At 41.9% G+C, this 12286-nt stretch overlaps 1 long non-coding RNA gene across 1 annotated transcript; it reads left to right on the top strand.

The window, feature by feature from the left end:
- The first annotated feature begins 5722 nt into the window (after nt 1-5722).
- Nucleotides 5723-11942, top strand: LOC110743785. Its single transcript, XR_002523372.2, has 5 exons — nt 5723-6557; nt 7499-7608; nt 8261-8426; nt 9449-9588; nt 10945-11942. It is a non-coding gene; the product is annotated as an uncharacterized LOC110743785 (long non-coding RNA).
- Nucleotides 11943-12286: the final 344 nt, after the last annotated feature.

The following is a 12286-nucleotide window of genomic DNA, read 5'->3' as shown; positions in this document are numbered from 1 at the left end:
ACCACAGCTCTCTCTTTAGTTTCCTTAAATCAGGAGGGCAAGTTCTGATCTCCTTTGATACTATCTCAGGACTTTTAAAGCAGGTCACTCATGCCAAATGTATGTATGTGGCATTTTCTTTTCTGTAAAGTGGTGATCTCATGGGAGATTGTAGGAGAAAAAATGAGAAGTCGAGAGTGGCACTGCTTGCCTGTTATCCCAGCCCTTTGAGAGGCCAAGGCAGGCAGATCGCTTGAGCTCAGAAGTTCTAGACCAGTTTAAGGAACACAGTGAAACCCCATCTCTACAAAAAAAAAAAAAAAAAAAAAAATTAGCCAGGCGTTGTGGCGTGTGCCTGTGGTCCCAGCTATTTGGGAGGCTGAGGTGGGAGGATTGCTTGAGCCCAGGAGGTTGAGGGTGCAGTGAGCTGAGATCTCGCCACTGCGCTCCAGCCTGGGTGACAAAGTGAGATCCCGTCTCAAAAAGAAAAAAAAAAAAGAGTGGTGCTGGTGAGAGTGGAGCTGTTCATTCCGTGCACCCGGCATGCCTGACACGTGCTAGGTCTCAATTCAGTGAGCATTTACTGCTTTTGCATTTATTGGTCCTTCATGTGTCAGGCAAGGTGCAGATTATTACATGCTGTCCCTGCCCTCAAGACACTTACAACTTTTTGCTTGCTCCTTATAACTTTTTTGGAGACCAGAAGGCACTGGTGTGATCTCAGTGATCTCAGGACTCAATTAAGCGATTAGTTACCTGCCTTGTGCCTAACTCCACGCTAGTACTCTTCCTTATCAGAAATTATTCTAGCCTTCAAGAAACTTGGTTTGAAACAAGAACGGATTAGAAAATAATACCTGAGCAAATATCATGGAATGCTCTAGCAATCAGGCACCCAAAGGCTGCTACTGCATGAAGATTTTGTCCACAAGGAAGGCAATATTGTGCTTTGTGGAGGAAGTCAAAGCTCTTCCATCTTCCCTTCCTCCCTTTGCTCCCCAGGTGCAGAGTTGCTTCACCGGCTTGCTTTGTGTTAGTAATTGGCTCTGAATACTTTCTGGTATTCATTAGTTCATTTATTTCATATCTTCAACGAAATCTGCGTGCCTTCCATGTGTGAGGTATTGTGCTAGGGCCGGAGAAGGAGCAGAGAGGAAGACAATGCTTACTTTCATATAGGAGAGACGGACGTTAAACACATAATTACATACTGAGTTAATTGTATTTGTGTTAAATGGATGAAAGGCAAACTACATATTATAGGACCATATCACAGAGGATTTGCCATGGTTTGGAGAATCAGGGGGAGTTTTTGGAGTGAAGGATGTTTGAGCTAAACTTTGAAGGATGAGTAGGAATTAACTAGGGGAGGAATAAGGGGAAACGCTTAGAAGGAACAGCATGTGCAGAGGCCAGGCAGGCAAGACCGTGAGGGGACTTCATGGATCTTAGTTCTTATTGCATTTACAATGAGAAGACTTCTGAGAATGTGAGGTAGCACAGTGAGATGAGCTTTTTTCTTTTTTTTTTTGAGACAGAGTCTGGCTCTGTTGCCTAGGCTGGGGTGCAGTGGTGCTATCATGGCTCTCTGCAGCCTCAAACTCCTGGGCTCAAGTGATCCTCCCACCTCAGCCTCCTGATTAGCTGGTACTACAGGCATATGCCACCATACCTGGCTAATTAAAAAAAATTTTTTATAGAAATGGAGTCTCCTTATGTTGCCCAGGCTGGCCTCAAACCCCTGGATTTAAGCGATTCTCCTGCCTCGGCCTCCCAAAGCACTGGGATTATAGATGTGAGCCACCAAGGCTGGCCCTAATTTGCATTTCGAAGCTATGGTCTGGGCACTGTGTAGAGAGTATGTTGGAGGGAGGAGAGAGTGGAGGCAAGCATGTCAGTGAGGGAGGAGATGAAGGTTTCTTAAACTCCGTGGAGGAGATCAAAAGAAGTAGACGGTTCATGACATGCTTAGGAGGTAAAATAGGACTTGAAGATTGATTAGGTCCAGGGATGAGGGAAAAAAAGGAGTCAAGGAAGCCATATCTGTGGTGGAGAAGGACCAGGTTCGGTGAATAGTGGAGAGGGGAAGAAGGGATAATGAGCTGAGAGCTGGATGTGATGATTTTGAGGCACCTTTGACACAAGTGAAGATATTCAGCAGGCACATCTCCATAGGAAACACACTATTGCTTGGCTAACCAATAGTCATTCGCAACATGCTTTTTTCCTTTTCTCAAATCTTGTGGTAGAATAAACCAGAAACACTCTCATTTCCAATCTCCCTTACAGACCTAGGTGACCACTTGGGCCAATGAAACAAAGGTGAAGCATATTGGTGGGTCTTTGGCTTTTCTGTTAAAAGGAAGATGCAAGTGAGGAATTGCTTCATCATCTCTTCCCATTTCATCCTGTCTTGAATGTGGATGTGATGCCTGGAGCTGCGGCAGCCATATGATTGATCATGAGGTGACAAACATGAGAATCAAAAGCAAATGAGTGAGAACATCAGAGTGGAAATGTAGGAGGTGCCTTGGTCTTTGATGATTTTTTTTGAGTGAACACTGAGACCAATTGCTTCCAGACATGTGACATAAACTGTAAACGTCTTTAAGGTTTAAGCCACTCTTAAGTATTCTGTTACTTGCATTCAAAAGTATTTTTTTGTTGTTGTTTTGTTTAGATGGAGCCTTGCTTTGTTGCCCAGGCTGGAGTATTGTGGCGTGATTTCTGCCCACTGCAACCTCTGCTTCCTGGGTTCAAGTGACTCTTCTGCCTCAGCCTCCCAAGTAGCTGGGACTACAGGCACCCACCACCACGCCTGGCTAATTTTTGTATTTTTAGCAGAGACGGGGTTTCGCCATGTTGGCCAGGCTGGTCTTGAACTCCTGACCTCAGGTGATCCGCCCGCCTCCGCCTCCCAAAGTGCTGGGACAACAGGCGTGAGCTGTTCCTAGCTGCAGCTCCAGGCATCACATCCACATTCCAGAGTTATCCTGATAACTCTTGCTGTCTTTCTTTCTTATTTTACTTTTACTGCGTCCAGCAAAAGTATTCTTTTTTTTTTTTTTTTTTTTAGACAGAGTCTTGCTCTGTCACCCAGACTGGAGTGCAGTGGCCAGATCTCAGCTCACTGCAAGCTCCGCCTCCCGGGTTTACGCCATTCTCCTGCCTCAGCCTCCCAAGTAAAAGTATTCTTTAATAACATTTTTGGGCGGGGTACTTTGGCTCACGCCTGTAATCCTAGCATTTTGGGAGGCCATGGCGGGTGGATCACCTGAGGTCAGGAGTTCAAGACCAGGCTGGCCAACATGGAGAAACCCCATCTGTACTAAAAACACAAAAAATTAGCTGGGTGTGGTGATGGACACCTGTAATCCCAGCTACACGGGAGCCTGAGGCAGGGGAATCACTTGAACCCAGGAGGCGGAGGTTGCAGTGAGCCGAGATCGTGCCACTGCACTCCAGCCTCAGCAACAACAGGAAAACTCCGTCTCAAAAAAAAAAAAAAAAACTCCAAAAAAAAAAATTTTATTGAGATGTAATTAACATATCACAAAATTCACTCTCTTAAATTGTTAATTTGTTTTTTAGTGTAGTATTAGAACTGTGTAACCATCACTATTTAATTTCATAATGTTTCTACTACCTCAAAAGAAACCCCATATCCATTAACAATCACTTCCCCATTCTCCCTCCCCCCACCCCCTGGCAACAAGTAATCTATTTTCTGTCTACAGATGTGTCTATTTTAGACATTTTATATAAATGATATTATATAATATATGGTCCTTTGTGACTGACTTTTTTCATTTAGCATATTTTGAAAATGCATCTATGTTGTATTATGTAATTGGCATTTTATTCTTTTTCTGGCTGAATAATATTTAATTGCATAGACATACCCTTTGTCAGTTGATGGACATTTGGGTTGTTTTTATTTTTTGCCCATTATAAATAATGCTGCTATGAACATTCATGTACACATTTTTGTGTGAACATATGTTTTCATTTCTCTTAGGTATATGTCTAGGTGTGGAATAGCCAGGTCATACAGCACTTTTTTTTTTTTTTTTTTAAAGAGACAGAGTCTCACTATGTTGCCCAAGCTGGTCTCAAACTCCTGTGGCCTCAAGTGATCCTTCTGCCCTACTCTTGAATAACTGGGATTACAGGCACAAGTTACAGTGTCTGGCCCACATAATAACTTGATGTTTAACATTTTAAGGAGCTGCCAAAGTATTTTCCAAAGCAGTGGCACCACCAGCCATTCTCACCAGCTATGTATAAGGCTTTCAGTTTCTCCATATCCTCAACTCTTGCTGTCTATCTTTCTTATTTTAGTCATCATAGTGGATGTGAAGTGATATTTCATTGTGGTTTTGATTTGCATTTTACTGATGGCTAATGATGTTGAGCATATTTTCATGTGCTTACTGGCTACTATGATTTGAATGTATGTGTCCCTTCAAAATTCATATATTGGAAATTAAACCCTAACATGATGGCATGAAAAGGGCCTTTAGGAGTGATTAAGTCCTGAGGGTAGAGCCCTTGTAAATGGGACTGGTGATCTTATAAAAAGGCTGGAGGGAACTAGCTAGACCCTTTTGCCCTTCTGCCTTCCACCATGTGAGAATGCAGTGTTCATCCCCTCTGGAGGGTACCCCAACAAGAGACAGAGACCAGGCCCTTGGACACTGAAACTGCCAGTGCCTTGATCTTGGACTTTCAGCCTCCACAACTGTGAGAAATAAATTTTTGTTCTTTGTAAATTACCCAATCTCAGGTAATTTGTTATAGCAGCACAAATGGACTAAGACACAGGCCACTTGTATATCTTTCTGGAAACATGTCTATTCTAGTCTTTTGTTCATTTTCAAATTACGTTGTCTTTTTATTGTAAGATTTCTTTATGCATTATGGATACAAGTTCCTTATCAGATATATAATTTGCAAATATTTTCCCATTACATATGTTGCACTTCAACTTTCTTGATGGTGTACTTTGAAGCACAAAAGTTTTTGATTTTAATAAAATCCAATTTATCTTTATTTCTTTTGTTGTTTGTGGTTTTGGTGTTATATTTAAGAAACCATTGTCTAATCCAAAGTCATAATGACTTACTCCTATGCTTTCTTCTAAAAGTTTTAGCTCTTAAATTTAGATCTATGATAAAATTTAATTTTTGTATATGGTATGATGAATCCAAATTCTTTCTTTTGCCTGTGGATTTCCAATTGTTTCAACATCATTTGTGGAAAAGATTATTCTTTCCCCATTTAATTGTGTTGACACCTTTGTAAAAAATCAGTTGCCCTGAAATGTAAGGACTTACTTCTGGACTCTTGATTCTATTCCACTGATTTATATATCTAGCCGTATGCCAGCATCACACTATCTTGATTACTGTACCTTTGCAGTAAGTTTTGGAAATGGGAAGTGTAAGTCCTCCGGCTTTGTTTTTCTTTTTCAAAACTATTTTGGCTCTTCTGGGTTACTTGCATTTGTATATGAATTTTAGGATGAGCTTGCCCATTTCTGCAAAACAGGCAGCTGGAATTTCAACAGGGAATATGTAATATCTATAGATCAATTTGGAGAATATTGTCATGTGAACAATCTTAACAATATTAAGTCTTCTGATCCCTGTAAATATGTAATGTCTTTGTATTTACATTGATCTTTAATTTCTTTAGACAATGTTTTGTAGTTTTCAGAGTATAATTGTTTACCTTTTTTAAAAAAATTACTATTAATATTTTATTCTTTCTGATGCTATTATAAATGGAATTGTTTTGTTAATTTCATTTTTGGATTAGTTATTGCAAGTGTATAGAAATTCAACTGGTGTTTGTATACTGATCTTGTATCTTGAAACTGTTGAACTTGTTCATTAGCTCTAATGTTTTTTGGTGGATTTCTTAGGATTTTCTATATATAAGATCAGGTCATCTGTGAATAGAAACAATTTTACTGCTTCCTCTCCAATCTGGAAGCCTTTTATTTCTTTTTCTTGCCTACTTGCTCTGGCTAGTACCTCCAGTATAATGTTGAATAGAAGTGTCAAGAACGAACATCCTTGTCTTGTTCCTGATCTTAGGGGAAAGCATCCAGTCTTTTACCACTCAGCAAGATATTAGTTGTGGATTTTTGTAGATGCCCTTTAGCTGGTTGAGGAAGTTCCCTTCTATTCTTAGTTTTCTGACTGGTTTTACCATGAAAGAATGTTGGACTTTTTGAAATGCTCTTTAAATTGTTTGCCAAATTATTCTTACCTGATACTGTCATTATAATGCATAGTTACAGCCACCTCTCCAGGTAACTCTAAGCCTGAGATGACAGGGTCAACTCATTATACATCTTTGTATTTTCAGAGCCATGAATGGTGCCTGTCACTTAATAGAAGTACAATAAATGCCTAAAGAGTAAACCAACAAATAAATGCTACCAGGCACTCTTTGATAGGCTTAATGCCAAATAAGTGATGTGGAGTGGATAACAAAGAAGAAACTAGAAGAAGTGAGCCATTGTCCTAGCTTAAATACTCTCAAACTGGCTTGGTTTATGACATGTAGAGGTACAACACTTTCTTTTCCTCCTCTCCACATTAATTTATAAGTATTCAGGATTCAGTCTTTTTTAAGTGGGGGGTAGGGTATTTCTGGATTTTGTGAGGTGGGGGCTATCTATTTGGGTTAAGTGGTTCAGAGACCAAGCATAGTCTTCTCTCTGGGTGTTGGTAACATGAGGTGCTGGCAGCTGTTAAAAACCAGCTATTCCGGCCAGGCGCAGTAGCTCACATGTATAATCCCAGCACTTTGGGAGGCAAAGACAGGCAGATCACTTGAGGCCAGGAGTTCAAGACCAGTCTGGCCAACATGACAAAATCCTGTCTCTACTAAAAATACAAAAATTATCCAGGCGTGGTAGTGCACGCCTACAATCCCAGCTAAGACAAAGGAAGACAAAGGAAAGGACAGTGAGCCAATCCTCTGGTGCTTCTTGGATCACATGATGTATCATGAGCACAGCCCTGGTGGTCATTTCTCACTATGGAGCCCCAGCAGTTCCAGCTGTCTTCCTCCTGACTCCCTGCATGGGAGAGTTTGTTTTTTTCTTTTTTCTTTTTTTTCTTGAGATAGGATCTCACTCTGTCACCCAGGAAAGAAGGCAATGGTGCCATCATGACTTACTGTAGCCTTAACACCCAAGGCTCAGGTAATCCTCCTACCTCAGCCTTCTGAGTAGCTGGGACTATAGTCATGTACCCCCATACCTGGCTAATTTTTCTAAGTTTTTTTTTTTGCAAAGACACGGTCCCAGGCTGGTCTCAAACTCCTGAGCTCACATGATCCTGCCATCTCAGCCTCCTAAAGTGCTGGAGTTATAGGCTTAAACCACCATGCACATCCGAGAAATAGTATTTATTCTAGACTCTACGATGTTATTTTCCTTGTTCCTATTGCAGGAATTTTTGTTCTAATTTCTAATCCCTTGAACTTTATTTTCCCCTCACAGGTACTTACTCTCATGAAGGTGTTGCCTCCATGGCAGCTGACACAATCCCTTTCCAGGGTCTAGGCCTTCTGGTGCAAATTCCCACACCCAAACCAATAGAGGCCAGAGAGGTAAGTAATCAGTGAAGCAGGTGGATGGGGATCAAGGTGAAAAGGAGACGGTTGTTACTTTTTGTTTTCTTTTTACTTGATGTATAGTTTTTTGTTATTTCTTGGAGATGGAATCACTCTGTGTTGCCCAGGCTGGTCTTGAACTCCTGGGCTCAAGCAATCCTCTTGCCTCAGCCTCCCAAAGTAGATGGGATTAGAGCCACAAGCCATCGTGCCCAGACCCAGTGTATTGGTTTTTAAAGGGAGAAGTTGTTACTCAGCTTGAGCTAAGAGTTGCCCTAAGGAAAACCGGATTAGCGTTGACAGTTTTGCTTTTAAAATAAAAGGGAGGGTGGAAATGTGGAAGTTCATGTGAACTCTCCTGATTTTGGAACATTGGCAAATAATTCAGAAATTTTTACTGTGCTCTGCAGGGCCACAAAACATGACTTTGGGCTATACATATCCTGAGAATTGCTTGCTTGCAAACTCTGTTTAAGCTTTTAGATACTGAAATGCAAGTGTCTGGCAGGTGATTTTGTTACAGTAGGTAGCTAGGTAGACATGAGTGGGGCAGGAGAGGCTCCCTCCTTGCCCCACTCCAGAATGTCAGCTGACCATCAGGTGATGGTCAGGCATTGTTAAGCTGGGTTTCTAAAATAATTGGTTACAGCTGGCACCAGGGACTGTCAGTCTCCCAGTAGATAGAAAAATCCTGGAGCTGGTGATCAACTTCCCGATAAGATCTCAGGAGTTGGATGAGTGGACTCAAGCATGCAGACTAAGAGGCGAAATGGTGGAGGTTAACTGATATGTGATTTTACTGGAACACTGGACTGGTAAGGAAAGAATGCCTCAAGTGAGTATGCATACAACTTCAGTAAACACACTGCGTGTGCGGCCCCTCCCAAGCGCTGGCAGGCTACTGCACATGCAGACAGCCCATCCCAAGGGAAAGATCAGGGGAGAAGAGATGCAAACCTCTGGCACCACTCCCCTCACCGCACCGGGAAGCATGCCAGCTTATAAAACCCTAAGTCAAAGGTCAAACAGTGCACTTGACTCTCTCAAGTTGCCCGCCCTCTTTCAAGTGTACGTTACATCCTTACATTCCTGCCCTACACTTTCTAACAAACTTTCACTCCTGCTCTAAAGCTTGCCTTGGTCTCTCACTCTGTCTTGTGCCCTTTTTCAAATTCTTCTGAGGAGGCAAGAATTGAGGTTGCTGTAGACCCGAATGAATTCGCTACTGCTAACAATTCCAGTGTTATTGTCTTGTGAAATCCTTCCACTGAAAAGTGAACCCATAATGTATTCTGTCTTTGAAGTGGGAGTTGGGAGAGAGGTAAGAAAGGGAAAGGGGGAAAATAATGAGAGAAATAAATCAGTTAATATTTTTAAAATGTTATACTATCTCATGTACAGTGGATTATAAATGACATGCTCACTATTTTCACTGTGGAATGCCCACCACCTCCAAGATGAACAATGTGATTTCCTTCAAGGGAAATTGGAATCTTTATATTCTATGATTTTTTTTCTTCTTGAGATATATTTACAAAGCAAATAATTAAGACACTGATTCAGCCTTTCAATTAGATGGTTCTACCTGAAGCAAGGGAGCGCTCAGCTCCCCTATTATTTATTTCTCCTACGGAATGGTTGACTTGTGCAAGTAGCTATTTTTATGTGGAGAGATTGGAATCCAGGTACCAGGCAGAGCCAGAGAAAATCTACAATACATTCAACATCTAAGTGTCTAAATCAGGAATGGTAAATATATGGCATGCCTGCTCCCAACACATGATTCTCCTGGCCCATGACAGACTTACTAATCGATTGCATCACTTTTTCCTACCAGACCCAGAGACAGCTTTGGAATCTTCAGACAATTGATCAGATTGGCTCCTGCGAAGAACCGTTTGTCATCCTTGGTCCAGGAAGTCAACTCAAATCCAAGAAGTCAATTTTCTTAATAACCACAAATGTATGTGACATTATGTGAGTATTTTCCATTTATAAAGTTCATTTAATGCAGAAACTTTATCTTTGGACCCTTTCTTTCTGGAGATCCTATTCTTTTTGAGATAGGGGCAGTACCTGTAAGTGGAGACCTGCTGACCTGCAGGTCAGGAGGCCTGTGTTCCTGACAGTCACCCAGTGTTTCCTGACCTCACTCTTTTTTTTTTTTTTTTTTTTGAGACAGAGTCCCTCTCTGTTGCCCAGGCTGGAGTGCAGTGGCGCAATCTTGACTCACTGCAATCTTCGCCTCCTGGGTTCACTCCATTCTCCTGCCTCAGCCTCCCGAGTAGCTGGGACTACAGGCGCCCGCCGCAATGCTTGGCTAATATTTTGTATTTTTGGTAGAGATGGGGTTTCACTATGTTAGCCAGGATGGTCTCCATCTCCTGACCTCGTGATCCGCCCTCCTCGGCCTCCCAAAGTGCTGGGATTACAGGTGTGAGCCACCGCGCCCGGTCTCTTTTTTTTTTTTTTTTTTTGAGACAGAATTTTGCTCTGTCACCCAGGCTGGAGTGCAGTGGCACAATCTCAGCTCATTGCAACCTCCTCCTCCCAGGTTCAAAAGATTCTTGTGCCTCAGCCTCCCAAGTAGCTGGGACAGGTGCATGCCGCTATGCTTGGCTAATTTTGACCTCACTCTTAATCAACTTTGAAATGAGGAGTCTTCAATGGAAATGCTTAAATGTGTTTGAACAATAACATTTCAGTAAAAGTCATAATGTGTTGTCTTGTCATAATATATATGTTGGGTTGCAAACAATGATAAAACATTATTCACTGTATTCGTCTTTTTAATAATCTGGAAAACTTTGCCTCAACTTGCCTTTTTTTTTTTTTTTTCGGCAACAGTGTCTTGCTCTGTTTTCCAGGATGGAGTACAGTGGCATGATCACAGCTCACTACAGCCTTAACTTCTCAGGCTCAAGCCATCCTCCTACTTTAGCCTCCTGAATAACTTCAACTTGCCTATTCTTGGTCAGGTTTTTCCATCTTCATAGTCTTGTTAAGCACCACTTAAAATCTAAGCAGAATCTAAGGCACTTATTATCTCTTAATTTTTACATTAATTGGATATAGGTTTGGCAACGTGACTCTATTTGCTTATAGGTTACACCCCTTTCCCCTTCAATGCCACTCAGCATCGGTGAGCCCCGCCCTTCTGAGCTGACATGCTTTTTCAATTATACAAACTGGCCTGTTTTTCAGTTTAGCCTTTTCACCTGTCTGAAGTCAGACACTTGTTGATCTGCTCCCCTCAGGTTGTTTCAGCATGGACGCTAATTTCAGGGTTCTGTGGAATAAAAAAAAAAAATCATTTTGCTTCCCTTTTTTCAGGGCTCTGGCCTATTCTTCAGAAGCCGTTAAGGTGCCTTCCCTGGGGCATCAAGTGTGATTTAGAGGTAAGCATCATTTGTTTTGGGCTTTGCTTCCTTTTAGGTAGTGTTTACAGTGTATCACCACTGACCAGTTATTTAATTACAGAGTGACCAGTAAATCCTGCTGAGTTTTACATGTTTTTACAGGGTCAGGAAAGTCAAGGTCACTGACCAAAGTGAGGTGTTTGACTGTCAGTTTGGTTGTGTCTAATCAATAACCAAAGCAAACAGTTTCTACTCATACAATCAAGTATGATTTGTCAGACATTTATTGAGCATTTACCATTGGATATCATGCTTGGCCCTGGGGATATCAAGTTAATACAAAACGTGACTTTTGCCTTTGAAAGACTTATAGTCTCCCTTGAGATGCAGGACCTACGTGTAGAGTGATGAGAATGTAAGGATGAGTATCTGAATTTGTAGAAGTCTGTATTATCTACAGACTTCTGGTTCAGAGAAGGGTCTGTTTCTAAGATCCTGGGCCATAGGAAAAGGCATCTTGAAAGGAGAAGTTTGAGGGGCTTCTTAAGCCAGTAGGAGGAATAAATCGTGACCTGGTGGAGTGGGTGAAAGTCACTTAGCTGGGAGAGGCATTCTGACTTTGAGAGACTGTGAGGGGATGTATTTGCCTGGAGCTCAGGGATCATGGGGTGGGTGTTACAGGAGAGGAGGTTGAAGAAATAAGTCCGGGCTAGACCTCAGATGCCTTTGAATTCTAGTCCGTGGCATTTGGAGCTTCTAATGTATGCGGAGAGTCTCTGATGATAGGTTTAGATGGCATTTAAAAAAGATTAATCTATCAATGTTGTGTAGGAAGAACTGCAGTGGTGGAGAGGTAGAGGCAGGGGAAATGTTTAGGAGACATTTAGCTACAATGTTAGTTGCAAGATTTTTTTATTTTTTATCATTTTTTTGAGATGGAGTTTTGCTCTGTCACTCAGGCTGGAGTGCAGTGGCACGATCTTGGCTCACTGAAACCTCTGCCTCCTGGGTTCAAGCAATTCTCCTGCCTCAGCCTCCCAAGTAGCTGGGACTACAGGCGCCTGCCACCAAGCCTGGCTAATTTTTATACATTTTTAGTAGAGACGGGGTTTTGCCATGTTGGCCAGGCTGGTCTTGAACTCCTAACGTCAGGTGATCTAGCCACTTCAGCCTCCCAAAGTGCTGGGATTACAGGAGTGAGCCACCGCACCCAGGTGTTGCAAGATTTTTTTAAGAGGAAAAGAACAAGTTGAATGGCTCTTGCTGGAATGAAGAAAAAGCCAGGCAGCCAAGAATTTCCTACTGTAAAAAGAATT

The sequence above is a fragment of the Papio anubis genome, chromosome 7 (genome assembly GCF_008728515.1).
Source record: "Papio anubis isolate 15944 chromosome 7, Panubis1.0, whole genome shotgun sequence".
Classification (NCBI taxonomy): domain Eukaryota; kingdom Metazoa; phylum Chordata; class Mammalia; order Primates; family Cercopithecidae; genus Papio; species Papio anubis.
This window is presented reverse-complemented; position numbering and strand designations above follow the sequence as displayed.